This window comes from Rhipicephalus sanguineus, chromosome 7 (assembly GCF_013339695.2).
Source record: "Rhipicephalus sanguineus isolate Rsan-2018 chromosome 7, BIME_Rsan_1.4, whole genome shotgun sequence".
In the NCBI taxonomy this organism is placed as follows: domain Eukaryota; kingdom Metazoa; phylum Arthropoda; class Arachnida; order Ixodida; family Ixodidae; genus Rhipicephalus; species Rhipicephalus sanguineus.
Window position 1 is genome coordinate 138,423,980 of NC_051182.1, and position 21,492 is coordinate 138,445,471.

Here is a 21,492-nt window from a genome sequence, read left to right on the forward strand (position 1 = left end):
GAAATCGATCGTTCTGCTTCAAGTTAAATTATATTAGATACATGTGATATCGGAGTATAAGCTCACTTAAGATGAGGGCCAACTCACTGGCAGCGTAGTTAATAAAAATTAATTGAATGAGTTCATTGAAAGAGTAGACGAGTTTCTTGTGAGCAGGTTGGATCGTTGCGGCACCCGGCGCAGCAGATTTCATTCTTGTACATGGCCTCTGAGATCCGGTCGCTTCGGCAGCACGACGGAACACAAGTTTAACCCAAGGAATACAGCAGGGCGTACAGTGGTCTACACTTATCTCTAGAACGACGGAGCGTCGCGCTCGGAACAGCGCGAGCGACGCCTACAGTTCGAAACGGGCCAAATCTGAGCATGCGCGGCGCCAGTGACGTGCCTGCCTTGCAGTTCCCGTCCTCGTTTATCGCCGCGGCCTCGACGACTGCATTGGCCGTCAGAAGCGCTGTCAACACTGTGTAGCACCGAAACCACAGACAATTTTATTCCGTCGATAATTAGAGGCTAACAACACTTCGGAAACATGCGGTTGACACCTCAGCCGAGCAATAGAGGGCGCCACCGCCCCGCCAAGCGCGCGATGGCTCCTCTCACCGGCGCTTCTCCGGCTACATCTGAAGGGGGAAACAATCTGACGGAAATCACTGCGGACTACACGCATCTCAAATGCCGTAACAAGCAGAAACTCGATAAAGCGCAGCAAAAAACAGCGCGCATGTCGAACACCGAGTTTGCGAATCTCCCTAAGAAGATTCTACTCGTGCCGGGGAAACCGTACATGCTTAACTCAAACATTGACGTCATCGACGGTTCGGTAAACGGACAATTGACTATTCTACGAACGGGAATCGCTGGCTGCCAGTGCTACGCATTTCCTCAGGCTTCACAGTAGAGAAGCTGCATTTAGCGCAGCTTTTAGAATTATATGGACCAATCGCTACGCAAGAAGCAGCTTTTAGATGCGAAGCATCTTATGGCGGAGTTCAATCCGGTGTGCGGCGTGACCACCCTTACTGCGCATGCACAAACTCTCTCCACACACCTCCTCTCCTATCCCCCCCCCCTCCTCGTTTAGATGAAAGGCTCGCGTTAGGTCGTACACACGCTCAGTCACTGCGCCGGCTGCGCCGGTGTCATGAGTTCCAACGTCAATGTCGGCGCCAGTTACAGTAATACCTTAACGCCTTCCAAGAGCAAGGAGCAGCGGAAGACTCGAAGCGCCGAAGCGCAACGTAAACGTCGGCAAGCGGGCCCCGAGCTAGGGAAGTCCAGCGCAAACGGCAACGTCGGCGGGAAACTGCTATACGGATGAAACGCGGGATCGACATGCCGAAACGCTGCTTCGCATCGCCTCATGGTCCCCTTTAGCGGGAGATAGTGTAATTTTTAGGGGCGAAGCTCCTTAAAGCGGCACCCGTTCGCCCCTCGTAGTTGTCGTAGTCGTAGTGCGTAACCAGTCGTAACGCTAGTACCAGATCTTGACCTCCAAGGTGGTGCCGGTGGGACATTTTTCCTGTGCGTTGTTGAACAATAAAAAATTCGCAGCGTGCGCGTTAACTAAAAGCCGAATTCTTCTGTCTCTCATTCCCCATTAGCAGCCATTGGCATGTTCCAGTAGGAAACGTTAGTAGAAGTAGAAGTGTAAGTGTTAGCTAAAAGCCGACTTCTTCTGTCTCTCATTCCCATTAGCAGCCATTGTTTACCTCCAAGGTAGTGCCTGGTGAGATTTCTCCTGTGCGTGATTAAACAATAAAAATTTTGTTCAAAACGCCGTTGATTGATGAAATAAACCAACGAAAGACGCCAGATGTTTTCTAAAAGCAAAACGAAAGAACGCCAGATGTTTCTAAAGCAAAACGAAAAGACGCCAGCTGCTTAACGAAAGACGCCAGATGTTTTCTAAAGCAATGGTTTTCTAAACAATGAAAATTCACAGCGTACATGTAAAATTAAAGTGAGCTGCAAGTGGTCATAACTCATCGAACCTTTAGTATAAACGCGCCCGATCTCACGTCGGTGATGATGTACTGGGCAGAATTCACGGAAGATTCACGGTTTACCGATGAACCTCCGCAGCTTCGCCCACTCATTATCATTCACTCCGTGGATATGCTGTGATTTTTTTAAATCCTCGTTCCTAACGTACCTTTCCGTCATAGCCAGTGCGCACCTTCGCTGGGCTCTCCTACGCGAATAGCGTTCGGCGTAACCATCGCACAAGTGTGACATAAACTTGGTGATACAATATGTGGCAAACTGCCGTTTCCTCTTCCGCCACAGATAGGCCAGAATAAGGGACACTGGACTAATGTGAAGGCCTTTTATTTTCGGCGAAAGCAATTTCCCTTATTGCTACCTATATGCTAAGTACCGCACAAAAGCTGCCGCCATAATTAGGACGACATTTAAGGGCTGGATGGCAGGAATTACGCCGCCTTGCTAAATTCCTTTCGGCTCCGAACAGGACAGTTGTGATCTCGTTGAATTGGTGTAGGGTACACCTGGACACCTGCACATAACTCTCCCTGAGAAGAGTACAGATCACTCCAAATAAGCGCTATTTTTTTATGTCATAACGTAAATTAAGAAGATCATGAAACATCGAATGCAGCAACCCAGGTGCTTTCATGTGTATGCGTCTATCGTTTCCATAGGTCGGCAAACTCACTCATGAGTCGACTCACTCAGGCTCACTCAGACTCAGTTCGACCGGTGAGTATGAGTGAGTAAGATTTGATAAGTTTGAGTCGGAATGAGTCCCGATGAAAAAAAAAATTACTGAGTCTGAGTTTGAGTGAGTCCGGTTAATAAAAACTTTGGTGAGTCTGAGTCCGAGTCAGCCCTAAGGGCAAGATATATTTCACGAGGGAGTCTGAGTGAGCTCCACGCTTTTTGCCGACTTATGATCGTTTCACTGTTCGTATAGTTGTTAAACGATACAAATCGGCGAGGTTAACAGCCCAATATGGCGGCACCGAAACCCACCCGTAAAATAGCCACTATACAACTAATCGTTGTATATGAAGATTTGTTGGCATAGTGGCTAGAGCGCAAAGGAAGGGGCCGTTGGCGCAACGCGTTACGTTATGAACGGATGCATGATTTTCTGGCGGAAGTAGCCCTAAAATGCTTACCCATATTTAACAAGCAGTCAAGTCCGATTCGACCACAAAGTCGACGCAGGGTAAACAACGCGAATTTTTTTAGTACCACGAACAGTCAGCCGCTAGAGATAGAGCGGTAGCAGATGGTACATTTTTGGCCCGCTTCCTGGCACACAGAGGTGAATGATCACGTTGTTTTTTTCGGCGCCAGTGCACGGTACACGGCTGTTCCACGTAGCGGATATGTAGTAGCATGTTACACTTCCATGCATGTTCTATTCTGAGTCGTACCTGTTTGCGCGGTCTGTGAACGGCGGTGTTCAATCCAAGGCTGCGGTCCTTTCTGTGGAACAAGCAGGGGAAACAGGTGGTCGTGCCTAAAGAAAAAAAATAAAAGAAAACAAATGCTTTTTATTGACACACTCTGTAGATACGTACATTACGGATTTAGTCTAACTTGATTAACATTCTTTACGCAAGTGGAGATTTTCTGCAAGTATTTTGTGCCATCTTTGGAAAACAGAACGACTTTTTCGGGAAAAAAATATCGCCTAATATGTGGTTATGTTGTTTAGATATAAAAGGCGCCCAAACTAGCGTGAGCCAAAATTAAAGAAGAAAACCACTTGTGCAATGTGCGGCTCTGAGACCTTCTACTAACAACACCATATATTTTCGCGTAGGGGAGAAAAAGTTCGAAAATATAACGAACAACAGGTTGGCTAACGTTACCTTTAGTACCTTATTTATACTCTATATATTCTGTATATCATAGCCTTGCAGGACCAGTATTGCAAGGCCGGTTTTCACGGTTTATGTAAGACCGGTTTTCACGGTGCGTGTCCGTAACAGAAACAGAAACTATAGACGGTAGAACTGAGCGTCCCACGACACAATGAACATCAATCACTGTGACGGTTACAGGCTGGCAATGTATAGATTCACGTTTAGTGACTTCGTGGACTCTGTTTTTTTTTTTCTGTTGATTCCCTCATATTCATCGATGCAAATAACAAATTTCTCGCTCCCGAATGACTTGTTTTCCGCGATTTATTTAGTATTTTTTATTTAGTATATGCTGCCCTTTGAAGACTAAGAGGGGCAAAGAAGAATGAGGAACGTAGCGAATTAAATTGAACAAGTTACACAACAAATTATAGTAAGCATTATTACTGGAATACAAGTAGACTAACAAACATGATTAAATATGCATTTGTAGAAAATTTTGTACAAAAATTTGCAGTGACTCTTATGCAAATGAAGAAAAAGCAAACACAAGTTGCATATTGAGTTGCCGTAATATATACAAGAGTATGGTAATATCAACAATGAAGTTTACACGAAGAAATAGATGTCTTTTCAAAGTCAGGTAAGCCACGTTCTGGAATACCATTTGAAGACATTTGTTGTTGTTTCGATGTCTCCTTGGTCATTTCAGAAGTCTTATCATCTGCAGCAAATGATACTGAACTGTCTTCACGATCTCTTCAGGAATCGTACTTCCGTCAGCGAATTCCAAACATGAGCGCGAATACACCTGCGGAGCGAGCGATGTCGGCGAATTATTTTATGCGAGATGCAAACAAAAAAGCGTTCCCTGACGTTAACGCCATGTCGGACATTAATGAGCCCAATCGGATATACCGACAGCATTGCATATACGTAATAGTCGGCCTTCGTTAAAAAAGGCCGCTCGCGATGCCAAAAGCGAGCAACCGAGCCAATTTGCGACGTTGCCAAAACACGGTCAACAAAAACAGTGACATCAACGGCGAGCTTCTAACCCCACAGACGACGACACTGCGAGTACGTCACCAGATGACCTCGAACTCGTGATCTGCCCGTCCACTCAGTGGCAGGCTTTCCGTGACGCGGACACCTAAATCTAGCGTGGTTCCGAATCTGAATCTGGACACCTAGGTGTTGCTCAGAGTTAGATCTCTTAAACAAGGTCACACGGTTCCTTAAGCATTCCTTAAGTCGCCTAAGGTGACTGTAAGGCGAACGCCATCTGCTTTTTTCTCAGTGGATTGTATCATAAAGTGACATCACGATGACGTCACATGACGACGTCATCACGTGACGATTTTTTTTTGCATCCCTGCGCGTGGACGAAGGCGGTCGCTTTTCGTGTTCAATGAGGCACTTAAGGCTTTCGACTTAATATCATATCATTTGAAATTGGGGGAGGGGGCGGGTCGGAGAGAAGGGGTGTCAGAGTTTGTGTGGATTCGACCGGATTTTTTTGTGGCTGATCTTGTGTACTTACTCGCACAGCGTTAGCATAGCAGACTACCGTCGGCTAGTGCTGGCTTAGGTTCGCCAGTATTGGCCCGATGTTGGCTATTTGCTGTTGATTCGCGTTGTTGCCTATCGAGCTAAGTGTAGGTAACTAGATGCGATTAAGGGTTATGCTAACACACACATGCTTGCCCTTAACCGCTAAATCGTCAACGAGTCCTTGTCCTGTCGCATCACTCCCCCATCAACTACATGAAGACAATAAGACTAACCGAAAGCGTGACGTCACTGTCCAAAGGCTATACGTGACTGCCCTGTAACTACCACGTGACACCACGTGGCTTGATTGGTTGCATCAGACATCGAAAAACACATGGTGGACGGACACATGAACAATGGACACACATGTTCGCGAACTCAGCGATAACTTAGTAAAAAGGCAATTTCTGACCAAACTTCATGGCTCGAGTGAGATATCTTCCTTAGCCAGGTACCATGCTGACGAATATGCAACCAGATTTGGCTGACGATGGCTGAATGACGGATTGCGTTGGCTAATTGCTGTGTACTTTTATAACGGCAGCATACTCTTTATTCAAACCCAGAACAATTATTAGGTTGCTTACCACCAATTCAAGACAGACATACAGACACACAGATTGGCAGATACCGACAAAGATAAACGTATACATACACATAGATAGATAGATAGATAGATAGATAGATAGATAGATAGATAGATAGATAGATAGATAGATAGATAGATAGATAGATAGATAGATAGATAGATAGATAGATAGATAGATAGATAGATAGATAGATAGATAGATAGATAGATAGATAGATAGATAGATAGATAGATAGATAGATAGATAGATAGATAGATAGATAGATAGATAGATAGATCAAAGTGGTGTCATGCCGAGGCCAGACACCCAAGTCAGGCCACACTCAGTAGCGGAAGCCAATGTAATGCTCTCGCATTTGAAATTGTAACGCCCATTGACAGGTTACGTAGACATTTTTTAACCGGGACGGAATACACAGGCACAAAAAGGCAAGCGAAGTGAAAGAGCGAGTCGGCGAGATTGAGCCGTCTGTTTACGCAGCGCAAATTGCCCCGTCACTTAAAAGGGAAGCGCGTCGGGCAGTGCGCTAACGAATGGGTAATCCATCACTCAATGTAGACGGCGCCACCAACGTCGCCTGCTGCTGCCTCTTGTCATCCGCTGCGGCAGGGCGACCCGGGATGGGCCAGGCCGGGCAACAGTTCATCTCCACTCACGCGGAACGGAAGACAACCGGCGACGGTTGCCGACGGCTCGAGGCTTTATTTCTTGCTTTAACGCCAGCCTTTTAAGAAGATTCTTTCTCTGACTAAAAAGAATGCGTCTCCTCTACAGTTCGCGGACGTCTTAGACGGCCGAGGGTTTCGGGGAAGGAAGAGGGAGGGGGGGGGGCACTGGGAGGGATGAGAATTCGCCCACCTTGTTACTTGCTTCTGTTTACGTCGAGACAATGCGCTGATGAAAGAGGGGAGAGGGGAATAAAAATGCTGCGAGCTCGCGGGTTGTGACGCAATGTGCGCTTCGGCGTTTATTCTCTCTCTCGATTATTAAGCGAAGCTTTTATAACTCACAGTCTAGTGGCGGCGTCGCGGGCGAAAGACCCGGAGTCGGCGAGCGTGCAGAAACGCGCCCATCGAAGTTGCCCCGGTGACATGCGTCATCGTGTGCTCGATTTACCAATAATTGACGCTCTCTCGATCGTGGGCCTGTCGGCGATCAGAAGTTTCTGATAATAATAATAATATCTGGGGTTTAACGTCCCAAAACCACGATATGATTATGAGAGACGCCGTAGTGGAGGGCTCCGGAAATTTCGACCACCTGGGGTTCTTTAACGTGCACCTAAATCTAAGCACACGGGCCTCAAACATTTTCGCCTTCATCGAAAATGCAGCCGCCGCGGCCGGGATTCGATCCCGCGACCTTCGGGTCAGCAGTCGAGTGCCATAACCACTATACCACCGTGCAGAAGTTTCTGATGTGGAAATGTGATCCTTTATCGAAGTGACTTGTCATTTCATGTTGCCACATTTCGTTGTTGCCGGGAAGTGAACGCATAACCGTCGTTGTTGCCGGTAGCAACTGCAGTGTTGTGCTGCTAAGCACGTGGATGGAGGCTCAATTCTCGGCATGGAAGAATGAAACAGTTAGGAGGGACCATTGCGCAATGCGACAGAAAGAAAGAAAGAAAGAAAGAAAGAAAGAAAGATAGATAGATAGATAGATAGATAGATAGATAGATAGATAGATAGATAGATAGATAGATAGATAGATAGATAGATAGATAGATAGATAGATAGATAGATAGATAGATAGATAGATAGATAGATAGATAGATAGATAGATAGATAGATAGATAGATAGATAGATAGATAGATAGATAGATAGATAGATAGATACAGTAAAACCTCGGTGATACGAATCTCACGGGTTTACCAAAAATATTCGTATCATCCGAAATTAGTATCACCAGAAAACATGGAAAAGTAGTATACGACAAAAGAAAGTTGGCATACGTTTTGATTTAGTGTTCCTCAGGGCCGCAGCGACGTCATGAACAGCTCTGAATGATTGCCGGTAAAGTTTTTAGACGTCAGCGATCATACTTGTACTCGTAAATATACGGTGCATGCGCGCGTGTGTAATTAATGAACGAGATGTGTTGTGCCCCGTGACGGCTAGTAGCCCCTTCCTAATCTTACCACGCTTTTCTGCATGACAACAGGATATTGCGGCCAAAGTGACTTAAGAAGCGCTTTGCACACGACAGAGGTCAAGCTCCTTCGCCAAGACCGTCCGCTTCGTCTCTTGGGGTCTTCGTCCGCCTTTAATGCGACTTCAGGACGGACCCGCAGCCCAAGTTTCAGTCTTGTTTCATAGAATGTCTGATTGCGGGTACATGACTTGCATCGACGTGGCAGGCACGTGTTAACACAGTACAAAGACGCTGCTGCATCGAGCACAGGAGCACGCGTGCAACGCGTCGGAAAAAAAAAAGCGCGACGTCAACGTCATCTGTAATCTAAAAGCGAAGGCGCCTAAAGGCCTCCAAAATTCGCGCGCACTATCTCGTAGGCAACGACGCACCGCTGATGGTCGCGCAGCGCGCATGCCCGCGCCCGCGCGTGATTGCCGGGTCTTCCGCGACAGCGCGGGCAGCACCTGTTCGTACCTGCGCGCTAGCGTACGTTCGTATCAAACGTCGCGGGGTGCAACTCGGTTCGCAACAACCGTACTCCAATACATTGCAGGCTAATGGGCCTTGGCCGGGACCACAGAAAATTTCGTATCACCCCGAAATTCGTACGAGCCGTGATCGTATCACCGAGGTTTTACTGTAGATAGATAGATAGATAGATAGATAGATAGATAGATAGATAGATAGATAGATAGATAGATAGATAGATAGATAGATAGATAGATAGATAGATAGATAGATAGATAGATAGATAGATAGATAGATAGATAGATAAAGAAAGAGAGAGAGAGAAGTCGGCGTTTGTGTTCCGTGGTTCTCCTCTCACGCGTCCGCGTCTGTGCGCCTTGCCCTCCTTCGTGCTGATGGCTATGGTGCTCGACTGCTGAACCCGAAGGTCGCGGGTACGATCCCGGCCGCGGCGGTCGAATATTTCAATGTAGGCGAAATGCTTGAGGTCCGTGTGTTTAGATATAGGTCGAAATTTCCGAAACCCTCCACTACGGCGTCCCTCATAACCATGTCGCGGTTTTGGAACGTTAAATGCCAATAATTTATTATTATTATTATTATTATTATTATTATTATTATTATTATTATTATTATTATTATTATTATTATTATTATTATTATTATCGTCCGTAGTGAGTCTTCCAACTCGCTCAACCCTTTGTCGTTCGAATTGCTTTCTCTGCGCTGCTATCCTCTGCAATTTAGCTCATTTGTTTCCCTTCAACATAACCAAAGGCCATGCCCATGGCCTATTGTCGGTTACAACATAAGAATAAATACAAGATACACCCTCAGCCATCACTGACCTACCCAGAGAAAATCTACGCAGACGTTCCATGCAATCCCACTTGCTCATTTCCGTGACGTGAAGCACTTTTAAATGCGAAGCATTTCTTAGCGACCCCAGGCATCTGGAGCGTTCCTATCTATCTATCTATCTATCTATCTATCTATCTATCTATCTATCTATCTATCTATCTATCTATCTATCTATCTATCTATCTATCTATCTATCTATCTATCTATCTATCTATCTATCTATCTATCTATCTATCTATCTATCTATCTATCTATCTATCTATCTATCTATCTATCTATCTATCTATCTATCTATCCATCTATCTATCTATCCATCTATCTATCTATCTATCTATCTATCTATCTATCTATCTATCTATCTATCTATCTATCTATCTATCTATCTATCTATCTATCTATCTATCTATCTATCTATCTATCTATCTATCTATCTATCTATCTATCTATCCGCCTACGTCTGGGTGCTCTCGTGATAGCCCCCTTAACTTGGTGTAGACCAAAATTGGCATCGGAGACAAAGAGGGTCTGACGAATATGACTGTCTGGTCATGACGTGAACAACGTGAAAATCCTTTCGCGTACGTCGTCAAACCCTTTCCTCCAGACACGTGCGGCACATACCCGTATACAACGGGCCCCTCCACAGTTCTCTCCACAGTCCCTCCACAGTTCTCTGTGGGAGGCACAGTGATGGCTGTGGGCGGATGGATGGATGAACAAACTTTATTTTGGTCCCTCGGAACGCGCCCTAGCACGTTACGGGCCGCTCCCACGTCGGAACAGAAACACCAAGTCTCGCTGCTGCGTCGCGGGCCCGTTGCACTGCCCATAGATGTTCTTCGAGCCCGGAGCTGGTAATAGCAGCCACCCATTTTGACGGCGTGATAACTTCGCCGCCGCGTAACGCGGGGCACCACCAAAGCATATGTTCTAGATTCGCTATATCAGCGCATAATGAGCATGCATTAGTTGGCTGTATTTCTTGTGCAATAGCGCGGGGTTAGGATACGCCCCGACCTGAAGTAGCCTGAGTAGCAGAGCCTGTGGTCTGCTCAATTATCTGTGTGGTGGAGGGTATTGTCTCCGCCCCAGGTAAAAATGTTTGGCGAGTTCGTTATACGAGGTGGGAGGGTCCCGATTCTCCAAAAACTCAGCGCCGCGCCCTCCGGTACGCGGCCTACTAGTCCTCGCGCAGCTATGTGGGCCGACTCGTTTAGATTTGGCCGGGCTCCCTCGATCTGTCCCATGTGAGCTGGGAACCAGACGAGCGTGTGTGGCTCAATGTTCTTGTCCCGGAGGATCCGCAAGGCCGGTTCCGAGATGGTGCCCTTGGCAAATACTCTGATCGCCGATCTGGAGTCGCTGTAAATCGCGGACCTCCTGTTGTCCAGCAAGGCCAAAGCAATCGCCGCTTGCTCCGTTATTAGGTTGCAACCGAATATACTATATTTGGGACCGTAGGTCACTAACCACTAAGCCAACCACACCTACTACATAGCATCGCCGATCGCACAAATTGCGCTAGAAACGTGACCGTCGCTCGAATGCCAATCAGGTTTGTCATACCCTTTGATATCAACACGTTCCGTATAAAATAAATAGCGATGAAAGCTGAGATAAGAGGATAAGAGACGGAACGATCGAAAAGATATCTATCCGCATTCCGCACAAGACCGATAACGCTTATCAATCGCGTATCTGATCATCCTCACGCGGTCTTTCCGGGAAATTTATTCGATTATGGCGTTACGACGAGAGTTATGTATTCACTGACGATTCGGGAATAGCTCGGATGCGTTTTAAGAATCGTAGCATCGAAAGTAAAAATAAAAAGTCATGAACTATGGCGACTTCGTTAAGATTCCTGAATGTAGATCAACCTCCCACACTAGGATTTAAACTAAAGAAAGAAAGAAAGGAAGAAAGAAAGTTGTGACTCGCTGAGGTATTCTGATGCAGCGCCTACCGTTTACTCCTGAATTAATATCCTTCCTCCTTGAATTAATGAGCAAATACCTTAGCTTCTCGGCACATATTTCGTACTTTTCCCCTCTTCCATTGTTTGCAACTCTTGTGATTGGTGCGTGGCCAGGTCGTCAGAGCAAGGTCATACAGCACGCCATATCAGAATCTCCTTGAATTAGACATTCATGAAGTAGGGCTGCTGCACTTATCAAAAAGCCTACAAGGGTGTCCTGCTGGGTCACTCCCCCAGAGGAGCTCTACGAAACACGCCAGCGAACCTCGACGTCACCAGTAGCTATTTGAAACATCAAGACGCGCCGCTCACAACTTCCAAGTTGAACGAACGGCTTCTACACATAATTAAAAGGTACTGACCCAAAAATTTCCAGTTATTTTTTGCGTCAAATGAAATGCCAAGTCCTCAAGAGCACGGAATATCTACTGGTATAGGCGTTAGTGCGTCCTGAAAAATTAATTACAACATGTTTTTAAGAGCTAGTTTCGGTTCCCTGACGTCAGGACACGGTATGAGCTTCTCGTCACGTGCTCGTGCAATATATCGTGACGTTTCCAGGGCTGCTACGCTCCGTTGGTAACGCACAAGCGGACGAGCGGCCATTTTACATGTTTTTGGTACCTGACGTCATCACAACTGGTACTTGAAGTCACCAGAATTTATACTGTAGTCTGACGTCACGCTACTGTTGATGTCAGTAGGTCGCCGTGTGATAAACGACATTAAGGTGAAAATAAAATACACAGCATTTACCGAGCTTCACGCTTGGTCAGAGCCGTCTTTGTGCTCAGGGGATTTGTATGGTGGAATAAACTCCGCTTCGAAAATTGGTGTCAGTACCCCTCTAACAATGACCTGAAGATCTGAACAACGACCTGAACAATGACCTGAAATAGGCTTACGAGAATCCCTCGAGCGCATTGCAATCGTAGACCAGTAGCACTTTTCGCTGGGAGAGATGGTTACATCTTAGCGCAAACAAGACATGACTTGAGAAATATAGAGATAAGTATCCCAGTGCGGACTGCCCTGCCTGTGGACTAACGGCAACCTTATGGAGTTTCCCCTTGCCCCCTTCGTGCGCACGGCTATGCGTTACATGCTTGAAGATCAGCGGCTGTCGCTACGGTACGTGACACTGCGCGCAGCAACGGTTTCAGTGAATACACCGCGCACCTTGTAGCTGGCATCAAAACCGACTGGTCATGACCCCTCCGGGAACACGTATCACAAACCAAACATCCATGGGACAGAGTAGGGGCATGCGACAACACTCATTCCGTTGCACCCATCGGTTCGTTATAACTTACATCCGTTCTAACGCGAGAAACAGTTCGCACACGTTGCAGCCAAATGACCGCGGTTATATTGTAACAGGGATAGATATCCTTGTTGCCTGAAACGCAGGACACGCAGAATAGCTAATTTTCGTTACATCGATCAACTCGACCTACTCAATGTTCGTTATAAAGCGGGAGACACTTCGCACACCTTGTGGCCAGAATGGTCGCGATTGTAACTGTAACAAGGGTACACACAGCCTTCTCACACATCCCTGTGTCCGGCTAGGTACATGGAAGAAATGCTCATTTCGTTATATCGACCAGCTCGACGCGGCGAGTTTCGTTATGTCGAGAGAAAACAGCTCGCACACCTTTGCCGCCGGCATCGAGTATCGACTGGCGGCGTCGTAGTGTCGAGCGCCCTATAAGGTCTTCCCAAAAGCAAGCGGATGCGACGATTGGGCGCAATCGGACTGCCAATTGCTTGGACGGGGTCCACTTGTAGGAGTCCCCCATCCAGACGCCGGCATCGATGACAAACCAGAGCCAGCTGGCATGCACCGGGGTGTATACTGTGTGTACACACCTCGGCTGCGAAGTCGGAAAACTGACAACCAAACGCTTGTAGCTCGACGCATAGGTGTTCTGACAGAGGGAGCAGGGGAGCGAGACCTCCCCCCATTATCTAAGGGGGGCGCCATGTTTGCCCCATACCTGTAATGAGTCGGATCTGTGCCCGCATCGGTGGTATAGTGGTTATGGTGGTCTACTGATGACCCGCAACTCTCGGGATCGAATCCTGGCTGCGGCGGCCGCATTTTCGATAGAGGCGAAATTGCTTGAGGCCCGTGTACTTCAATTTAGGTGCACGCTAAAAACCCAGGTGGTGGAACGTTCTGGAGCCCTCCACTACGGCGTCCCTCACAATCGTGGTGGTTTGGGGACATTAAACCCCAACAATTATTAATCAGTCGGACCTGTTCCGTCATCGGTTAAAGTGCAGAGTTAAGGCTAAACAGGTTTTCGGCGGCGATGGCAGCAGGGGACCCCCTGATGGTACAGTGACGCTCAATATCAGTCGCAACATGGTCGTCATAGTTGAAAGAGCCTAAAGCCTACAGTGTAACACTGGCAAATGTGAAATTGGCTTTGCAAATACGAGTAGTCGAAGCAGTGTTTACGTCACTCATTGTTTTCTATGTCGGCGCCACATGTGGCGCCGACATAGGCGCCGACATTCTATGTAGCGCCGATTTGACCACAGGCAGCAAGTTACAACTCATGTTGGGCGCGCCTGTACACTCCAAGAACTGTTAACTTGCCACCCATACCCCCGGAAAGCCGGGGACCAAAGGCAGGCCTTTGTGAGGAGTACGTCATCGCTTAATCTTCATTTTAGAGCGCAGCTCTTGTGCGCCCGTTCCTGCGTTGAGCGGCGCCGCCGTTGTTGCCTGGCGGCGGCGTAACCGATAGAGCGAACGAGGACGAAAGAGAGCGAACGCGGAGTCTGTCGATATCACGAGCCACTGGCCTCTAACCTCGCTTTCTTCTTCCGTGACGCGCCCTGGCACCTCGGTCGGAGCTCGTGCGCATGCAGGGCTGGCACGTGCACTGAGGTTGGCTTGGCTTGTCGTAACGGGGCTGTCGGCATTTCGCTTGGTTCGCGACGCCTGCAATGCACAGAATGGTGTGCGTAGCACTCGAGCGCTGGCGGTTCCTGTGGCAATATGTAACGAATGTTACACTGCTACGACTGCGGATAGCCAAAACTTCAAACGCACTTGGCGTTGCCCCAAAACGATGCCGCGCTCAGAATTAGCATTAAGCAGTATCGCAATCGTCGGTGGACTTTTAGGAGCTTGCTCGCCAAGCTTCTTATGCTCGCGCCTTTGTCCTCACCTGCGTGACCGTCGGCGGCACACACCACGCTCGGCGCAGCTGCGCTCTCTCCGGTGATTTCAAGAATGCTCACTAGATGGCGCCGCCGCTCAAGGCGGCACACACCACGCTCGGCGCAAGCGCTAGTTAGGTGACTGCTCGAGGGCCGCACCTCTCGTTTGGCTCGCTTCCTTTCTCTTCGCCGGGAGCTCACTAAGTGAACACTCTTCGTTGCCGCTCCGCAGCATGAACGGCAGCAGCGCGACGGGCTCGCAACGCAGCAGCAGCTCGGGAAGATCTCGCCTTGCCAATAACCAGCCAACACATGATGTCACGTTAAGCTCTCCGATGCGTATCGTACGACTGCAAACGTCCCACCACCATCAGGGGCACCTGTATCGATGTTGCCTTCTCGAACTTTCCATTGCGTCCCATCATCGATGATCCTTGGCAACATACTTTACTGATCATAAAGCAATCATCTGTAAAGGGAAACGAGTCCCCAAGCTCATCGAGGGACGCCCCCTTCTTGTACTTTGTAAAAGAACATCTCTTGTGTATATGTAATGCATATAGTTCATCCATCATAAAGAACTCATCTTTAAAGGGAAACCAGTCCCCGAACTCATCGAGGGACGCCCTTCTTGAACTTGGTAAAACAACATCTCATTGTGTATATATAATGTTTATAGTTCATCGAAATGTATATATACTTCATCAAATGTCTATAGAGCATCCAGCCTTACATTAATAAACATTGTGTATGTAATGCATATATAACAACGTTGTCACTTTATATACGATGGTAGAGGAATGTGTTTGAACCTGGTAAACAACATCTTTGCGTATATATAACGTTATAGTTAATCCAAATGTAATATACTTCATCAAATGTATATAGTGCACCCAAGCATAAATTAATAACATTGGGATGTAATGTATGTATACAACGTTGTCACGTCTATATATGACGGTAGAAGAATGTGCACGGAGCATTCGCGGGTTACCCGATCATCTCCGAGCAAGCTCCTCTAACATCATTCACTTCGTGAATATGGCGGTGGAATTTTTTTTTTTTTTGCATCCACTGTGAAGCCTATTTTCTTTCCGTCTTGAACAATACGAGGGTTCCTGCTGCGAAACATGCCCCCATCCCCTCTCTCTCTCTTCGAACCGACAACCCCGCGCACGCCTATGGCATTACATACCATCCTGCTGCTTTTAACACCCTGTAAGGCACTGACTTCAAGAACGCCAGTAATACTTGCTTCACAAAGAGACGCTTTCCTTTAGGCATGAATAATTCCATCTAACAGTCCCGCATGCCGTTGGTGACCCCGTTTTTGTGGCATTTTCCGCTTATGCGAGCATTTATTTACGGCTCGCGAGAGACCGCAGCAAAACTAACAGAAATGCATATGTCCTCCAAAAGTCGCACATAATTATATACATCACTGAAATTGACGTATTGCTTCGACTTCTTCAAAGAAACGCGGCTCATCAATTTGGAAAACGGGTCGCACTGCCAACTATAGGCTTCGGCAGCGCATTTGCCAATGTATGCGCAAGCGCAGCGTGTTTGTTTTTCTCCAACTTATCTCGCAGCTGAATTACGTATGCAGCAAAACAACTTAACTCTCCCCCCCTCCCCTCCCCTCCCTCCTTTTTGACACCCCGAATTCCTCGGCACGCCAGTGTATGTTTTACAGATCTTGCCGCGGTTTTATTCCACGGAAGGGTACCACCACCATTCCATAGACGGAAGGAAAAAAGAAGAAGAGGAGGAATTCCTCTTTCTGAGTCGGAGTCGTCGAAGAAGGGAAAAACGAAACGTGTCGACCTAGTGCTTTTTTTTTCTTTGGTGCTGGCTCCAGCCACTGCTTACTGCTGTTGATGCTTAAGTTGTCCTTTTCTTTATTTCTGAAGGCAGAAGGTTGTACGCAAGTCAAGTCCTTGAGGACACTTCCGACTGTATATGAAAGCAAGTGAGACGTGATAGCCAGCAGAAACAAAAACAAAGAGGGGAAAGGGGGGGGGCAGTAATACGTAAGAGAGAAAGGTTATGGTATACAGTGGCGTAGCTAGGGGGTGGTACACCGGGCCTGTGCCCCCCCCCCCCTCGAATTTTTTTTCCCATGGGATACAGAGCACAATATGACACTCGACCCGAAGCCAGACCCCACGTCGGATCAAGGAGGTGCCCCCCCCCCCCCCTCCCCAAAAAAAAAATGTTCCGCCTACGCCACTGATGGTATATAACAGCTGAGAGTCGATCCGATTCAGATTTTCTTGCCAGGAGCAGCGGCCGTGGTGTGACGGGGGCGACCGCATAACCTCCCCCCCCCCCCCCCCTCCCTTCGGAAGAAAACGCATACTCCAATCTTACCAGCAACCTTTTTCAATCTGCGCGAACCGCATGGATATAAGGTATAACGGCTGTGCTTGCATGAGGCCTTTTATCCTCTTTGTCGCGTGCCGCCCCCTCTTGCCGAGCTCACCAAAAGCCTTTCCGAAACCGACACCAGAAGAAAGGCGCTGGGATAACCAGCATGGCTGAGCCATTGCAACTGGTGCTTGAAGCTACCAGCTAGCTGGCGGTGGCACGAGCGGGTCAGAGACGCTTTTAGGTGGGAGACTGCAATACCTCTCGTAACAAATTTAGAGTGCGCAGACGAGAAGGGTAGGACAGCTTTTTTTCGAGCGGGGGTTTATATTGCCAGCACACATGGTCAGTGTCAAAAGATTGGTCTAGGTCTAAAATCTTATCTTTTTGTCGGAGGGATGCTCAACGCGTTACGATTAGTGGTTTCATTTCACACTGAAATATGTCAAAAATTTCCTGTCAGCGCCCTCGTCTGTCGTTCTTTCAACGTCATGTGTCCAGCGCTGTTCCCGTCTTCAAATCACAACGCATAAGTTATCCACCTCTCTGCCCCTCCGATGGGACTCGATTGTGGCGTGTGCGCTTAGAGGGATTTCAACTCGCATATTTTACCTGCAGTCGCAAACGCTCTACACAGGAACTACGAGCGAGCGCAGCTGGTGTGTAATGCAGCTGAACACGCAGTCGAATCGTTTGCCCGAAAGCAACCAACATGTGCAGTACGTCTACCCGCTTGCGGTACCGCTCGCGCATTTCTATTTAGGACGTTCATTTTCTTCAGAATACGAATGCGCACCAACTAGCCCAACTTGCCATTTTGGTACAATTATTGAGAGCGCTTTTCTTTTTTACTTTTTCCAAGGCTTTTCGGTAAAACTTCAACTGAGACATATGAGCTTCCGTGTGCTGCTTGTAAAATAATAAAGGTTACCCCCACCCCCTATCATATCTGCCTTTCAGTAAAGAGTTTCTCTCTCTCTCCTCTCTCCCTTTCTCTCAAGCAATTTATTTATTTATTTATTTATTTATTTATTTATTACACTATTGCAGACTCCAGATTGAGCCAAGCAGGACAGCCACCTAAAGACAAGACGCAAATGCGCACAGAACTAGAAAGACAACAATGTGAAATAATTATTCGCGTAAATTGCAGAATAATGCAAATTAACTGTACGCGTCGAAGCTCCAATGTCGACAAAATTGGTTAAGATAGGTTACATGCAATAGGCGTGCGCAGGGTGCCCCATTAAGGGTGAGGGGGGGGGGGGGCAAAGTTGCATCGCAGCGCCACCCCCCTCCCCCGTTGGTCGAGTCCAAAACGCGACATGCTTCACAATTGATGAAAAAAAGAACACATGAGAATGAAGAGATGAAGCGCTTCTAACAATGGCCGCGGCCTTTGGTCCCTGGCTATCGGGGAGCAAAGATGAAAAGTAAACCGTTCTTAGAATGCTGTTTGTACATAAGGGGATTGAGGCTTCTCAAGCCGTCTACGGCTTTTTTTTTTCTAACCCTCCTCCATTGTGCAACTGTTCAGTGGAAATAAAGATTCATTCATTCATTCATTCATTCAACATCAGGGGTCTTCGGCCGCCATTATCGTCAAAAACCTGCGTGGCCGTAACCCTGCTTTTTGAACAATGACGGGGCAGGGGTCCGAGTGAGTGAAAGTAGGAGGCAAACTTTGCGCCCCCCCCGCTCCCCCCGTCATCTGATTAGGGAGGCAGCCTGCCTCCCCTTGCCCCCCCCCCCCCCCCCCCGTGTGCACGCCTATACATGATTCCACTCTGCAATCATAGAAAAAAAATTGAAGGGTCTCGACGACAGCTCTACGCTACAATTCCTTTCTTTTCAGTGGAACTACACGTACTCATGTACGCATAGCGCGGTGGGGTCGTGTGGCGACCCTGGGACGTACGGGCCCGAATCTCTCGGTCAAAGTTTTACCTCGTCCTCCTTCTCATGTGCTTCAAAAGAGACAGATATATAGAGGAATATAAATATAAAGGAATAAATATTCAGTGTCACATTCCGCACTCGTATCCTGTAGACTTCTCGCACGCCGTTCTGATCGCATCGTGGAACCAAGGATCTCACATGCCACCGAACACTCTCGGTAAACAAGTGCGCCAGTCACGTATTCTCACTGCGGGTGAGATGTCGAAATAAGGACGAAAAAAAAAAAAGAAAACAACGAGCCAGTGAATGCGCTAAACCTACCTACACCGTGGTTCGAATTGCCCAATGCCGGTTGTGGAAACAAATCACGATGTCCTTGATGCACGGGCCGCGCCGCGCCTCGGACCGTGAAAAGCAAAACGCGCTTCCCGAGCGCGGAGAAAACAGAAAACTCGTTTTGCGTGTCACCACGCCAGCCAGCCAACCTTTCCACGCAACACCCCCCCCCCCCCCCCCACACACACACACACTCACACGCACGCACAAACTATGTTTTGACTATATTTGCTTGCGTTTCGACTATGTTTGTTCTAGAACAAACATAGTCAAAACACAGAGCAATAATTCTACCACCACCCCTTCCCCATGTAAAAATGTCAGCGTCGCCCCTGCTGAATGCATGAGAAGCTGGTCATTACTGGCAGTGCGACAATCCCTTTAAATGACCACGAACACAGCCTTGGAGTACCCGCAGCAACTCGCCATGACGTCACTGATTTCGACGGCGTTTACTGCCATTCAGATGCAACACTCCCGGCGCGAAATTAAAGGAAACTTGGAGGACACTTGAGCTTCGCCTTCGAGAGCAGAACGCGATAGCGTAATCGGGCCCCGTGCGCATCGCATCGCCTTCAACCGAGCCGCACGGAAAGGAACGTTTGTGCGCGTAACATTGGCCGTTTCAAACTATCTTAGAATGCCTATTGAAAGTACAGTTGCGAAGTGCCCACTACGCCATAATTCTTCCTTTTGCGAAGAAGCGAAGGGCCACTACGCGTCCGTAAGGGAACACGCGAACCTATATACGCAGCTGCTCACTTTGTTGATGCTTTCGCAGCCGATGATGATTAAATATGTCTGAGCGCTTTGTAATGGGTAGGCCTTTAAAGCAGCGACTCGTTTCGCACATCACATGCTTTGACACCTGGCGCGATTCTACGCCTCTGCTACGCAATATTACATGCGTTAAGGATATTCCTCTCACAACATGACATCCTTGCGTTTTTTTTGCGAAGCAGTTTTCAAGCACTGGCATGGCTCCGTGGTAGAACACCTGCTCGCAACGCCAGAAGGCCCGGGTTGGATTCTCACTCGGACCGAAGATTTTGTATTATTTTTTTATTTGTATCTATCTCGAATTTTAGCGCATGGACAACATCGATTTTTCGCTCGCCACCAACGGCCACGCCGCCCACACCGACGCCGACAGGCCCGGGTTGGATTCTCACTCGGACCGAAGATTTTGTATTATTTTTTTATTTGTATCTATCTCGAATTTTCGCGCATGGACAACATCGATTTTTCGCTCGCCACCAACGACCACGCCGCCCACACCGACGCCGACACCGACACCAGAATTTCTGCGAAACGAGCTCTCTAACGCTAGCGCTTTAAAACGATTATTTCACCTTCTTTTTTCTCTCCCAATAATAACATCTGAGGTTTTACGCGCCAAAACCGCAATGTCATTACGAGGCACGTCATAGCGGAGGGCTCCGGAAATTTTGACCACCTGGTGTCCTTTAACGCGTGCACTCACATCGCGCAGTACACGGGCCTCTATAGCATTTCGCGCCCATCGAAATGCGACCGCCGTGGCCGGAATCGAACCCGTGACCTTCAGGTCAGCACCACAAAATTCTTTTTCTCTCATAATAACGTACTTACGACGACGAAATTAAAAAACAGTGGAGTTACCAAACAATAATTTATTGTTCTTAACCAACTTGCCCGTTTCAATTTAGTGTCCCTTTAAACTTAGATGCCCGTTCAGAAAACAAAGTTCCCCGCCATGGTGGTCTAGTGGTTATGGCGCTCGACTGCTGACCCGAAGGTCGCGGGATCGAATCCCGGCCGCGGCGGCTGCATTTTCGGTGGAGGCGAAAATGTTTGAAGCCCGTGTACTTATAGATTTATGTGCACGTTAAAGAATCCCAGGTGGTCGAAATTTCCGGAGCCCTCCACTACGGCGTCTCTCATAATCATATCGTGGTTTTGGGACGTTAAACACCATATGTATAAAAAAAAATAACTATAGAAAGCCAAGTAACCGAAATTTATGCTGTTGTACGGTGTGTCTCAAAGAACCATATCGTGGCTTTGGCACGTGAAACCCAAAAAATTATTTTTTCACTAACTTCTGTTCAGTTGAATACTTATATTAAGCTTCACGATATCTTCCTTCCCCGCAGTTCTTCTCTCTCCTTCCCTGCGCTCAAATGACTTAAGTCGTGTATGAACTGGGCGATGCGAAAATTGTGACATCGTCGCCGGTACAAACATGACTCTAAAGGGGGTCAAGATGCCTCGTTAACAATCCCAATGGGTTACGAACGAAAC

The 21,492-nt window shown here is 47.6% G+C and overlaps 1 protein-coding gene across 1 annotated transcript in view; it reads right to left on the reverse strand.

Moving 5' to 3' along the window:
• Window positions 1-21,492, reverse strand: part of LOC119400073 (ATP-sensitive inward rectifier potassium channel 12) — a 127,042-nt gene that overhangs the window by 53,193 nt on the left and 52,357 nt on the right. Inside the window, exon 2 of the mRNA XM_037666997.2 lies at window positions 3,405-3,490. The gene's annotated coding sequence lies outside the window, so the exon portion shown is untranslated. The remainder of the gene's footprint in view (window positions 1-3,404; window positions 3,491-21,492) is intronic.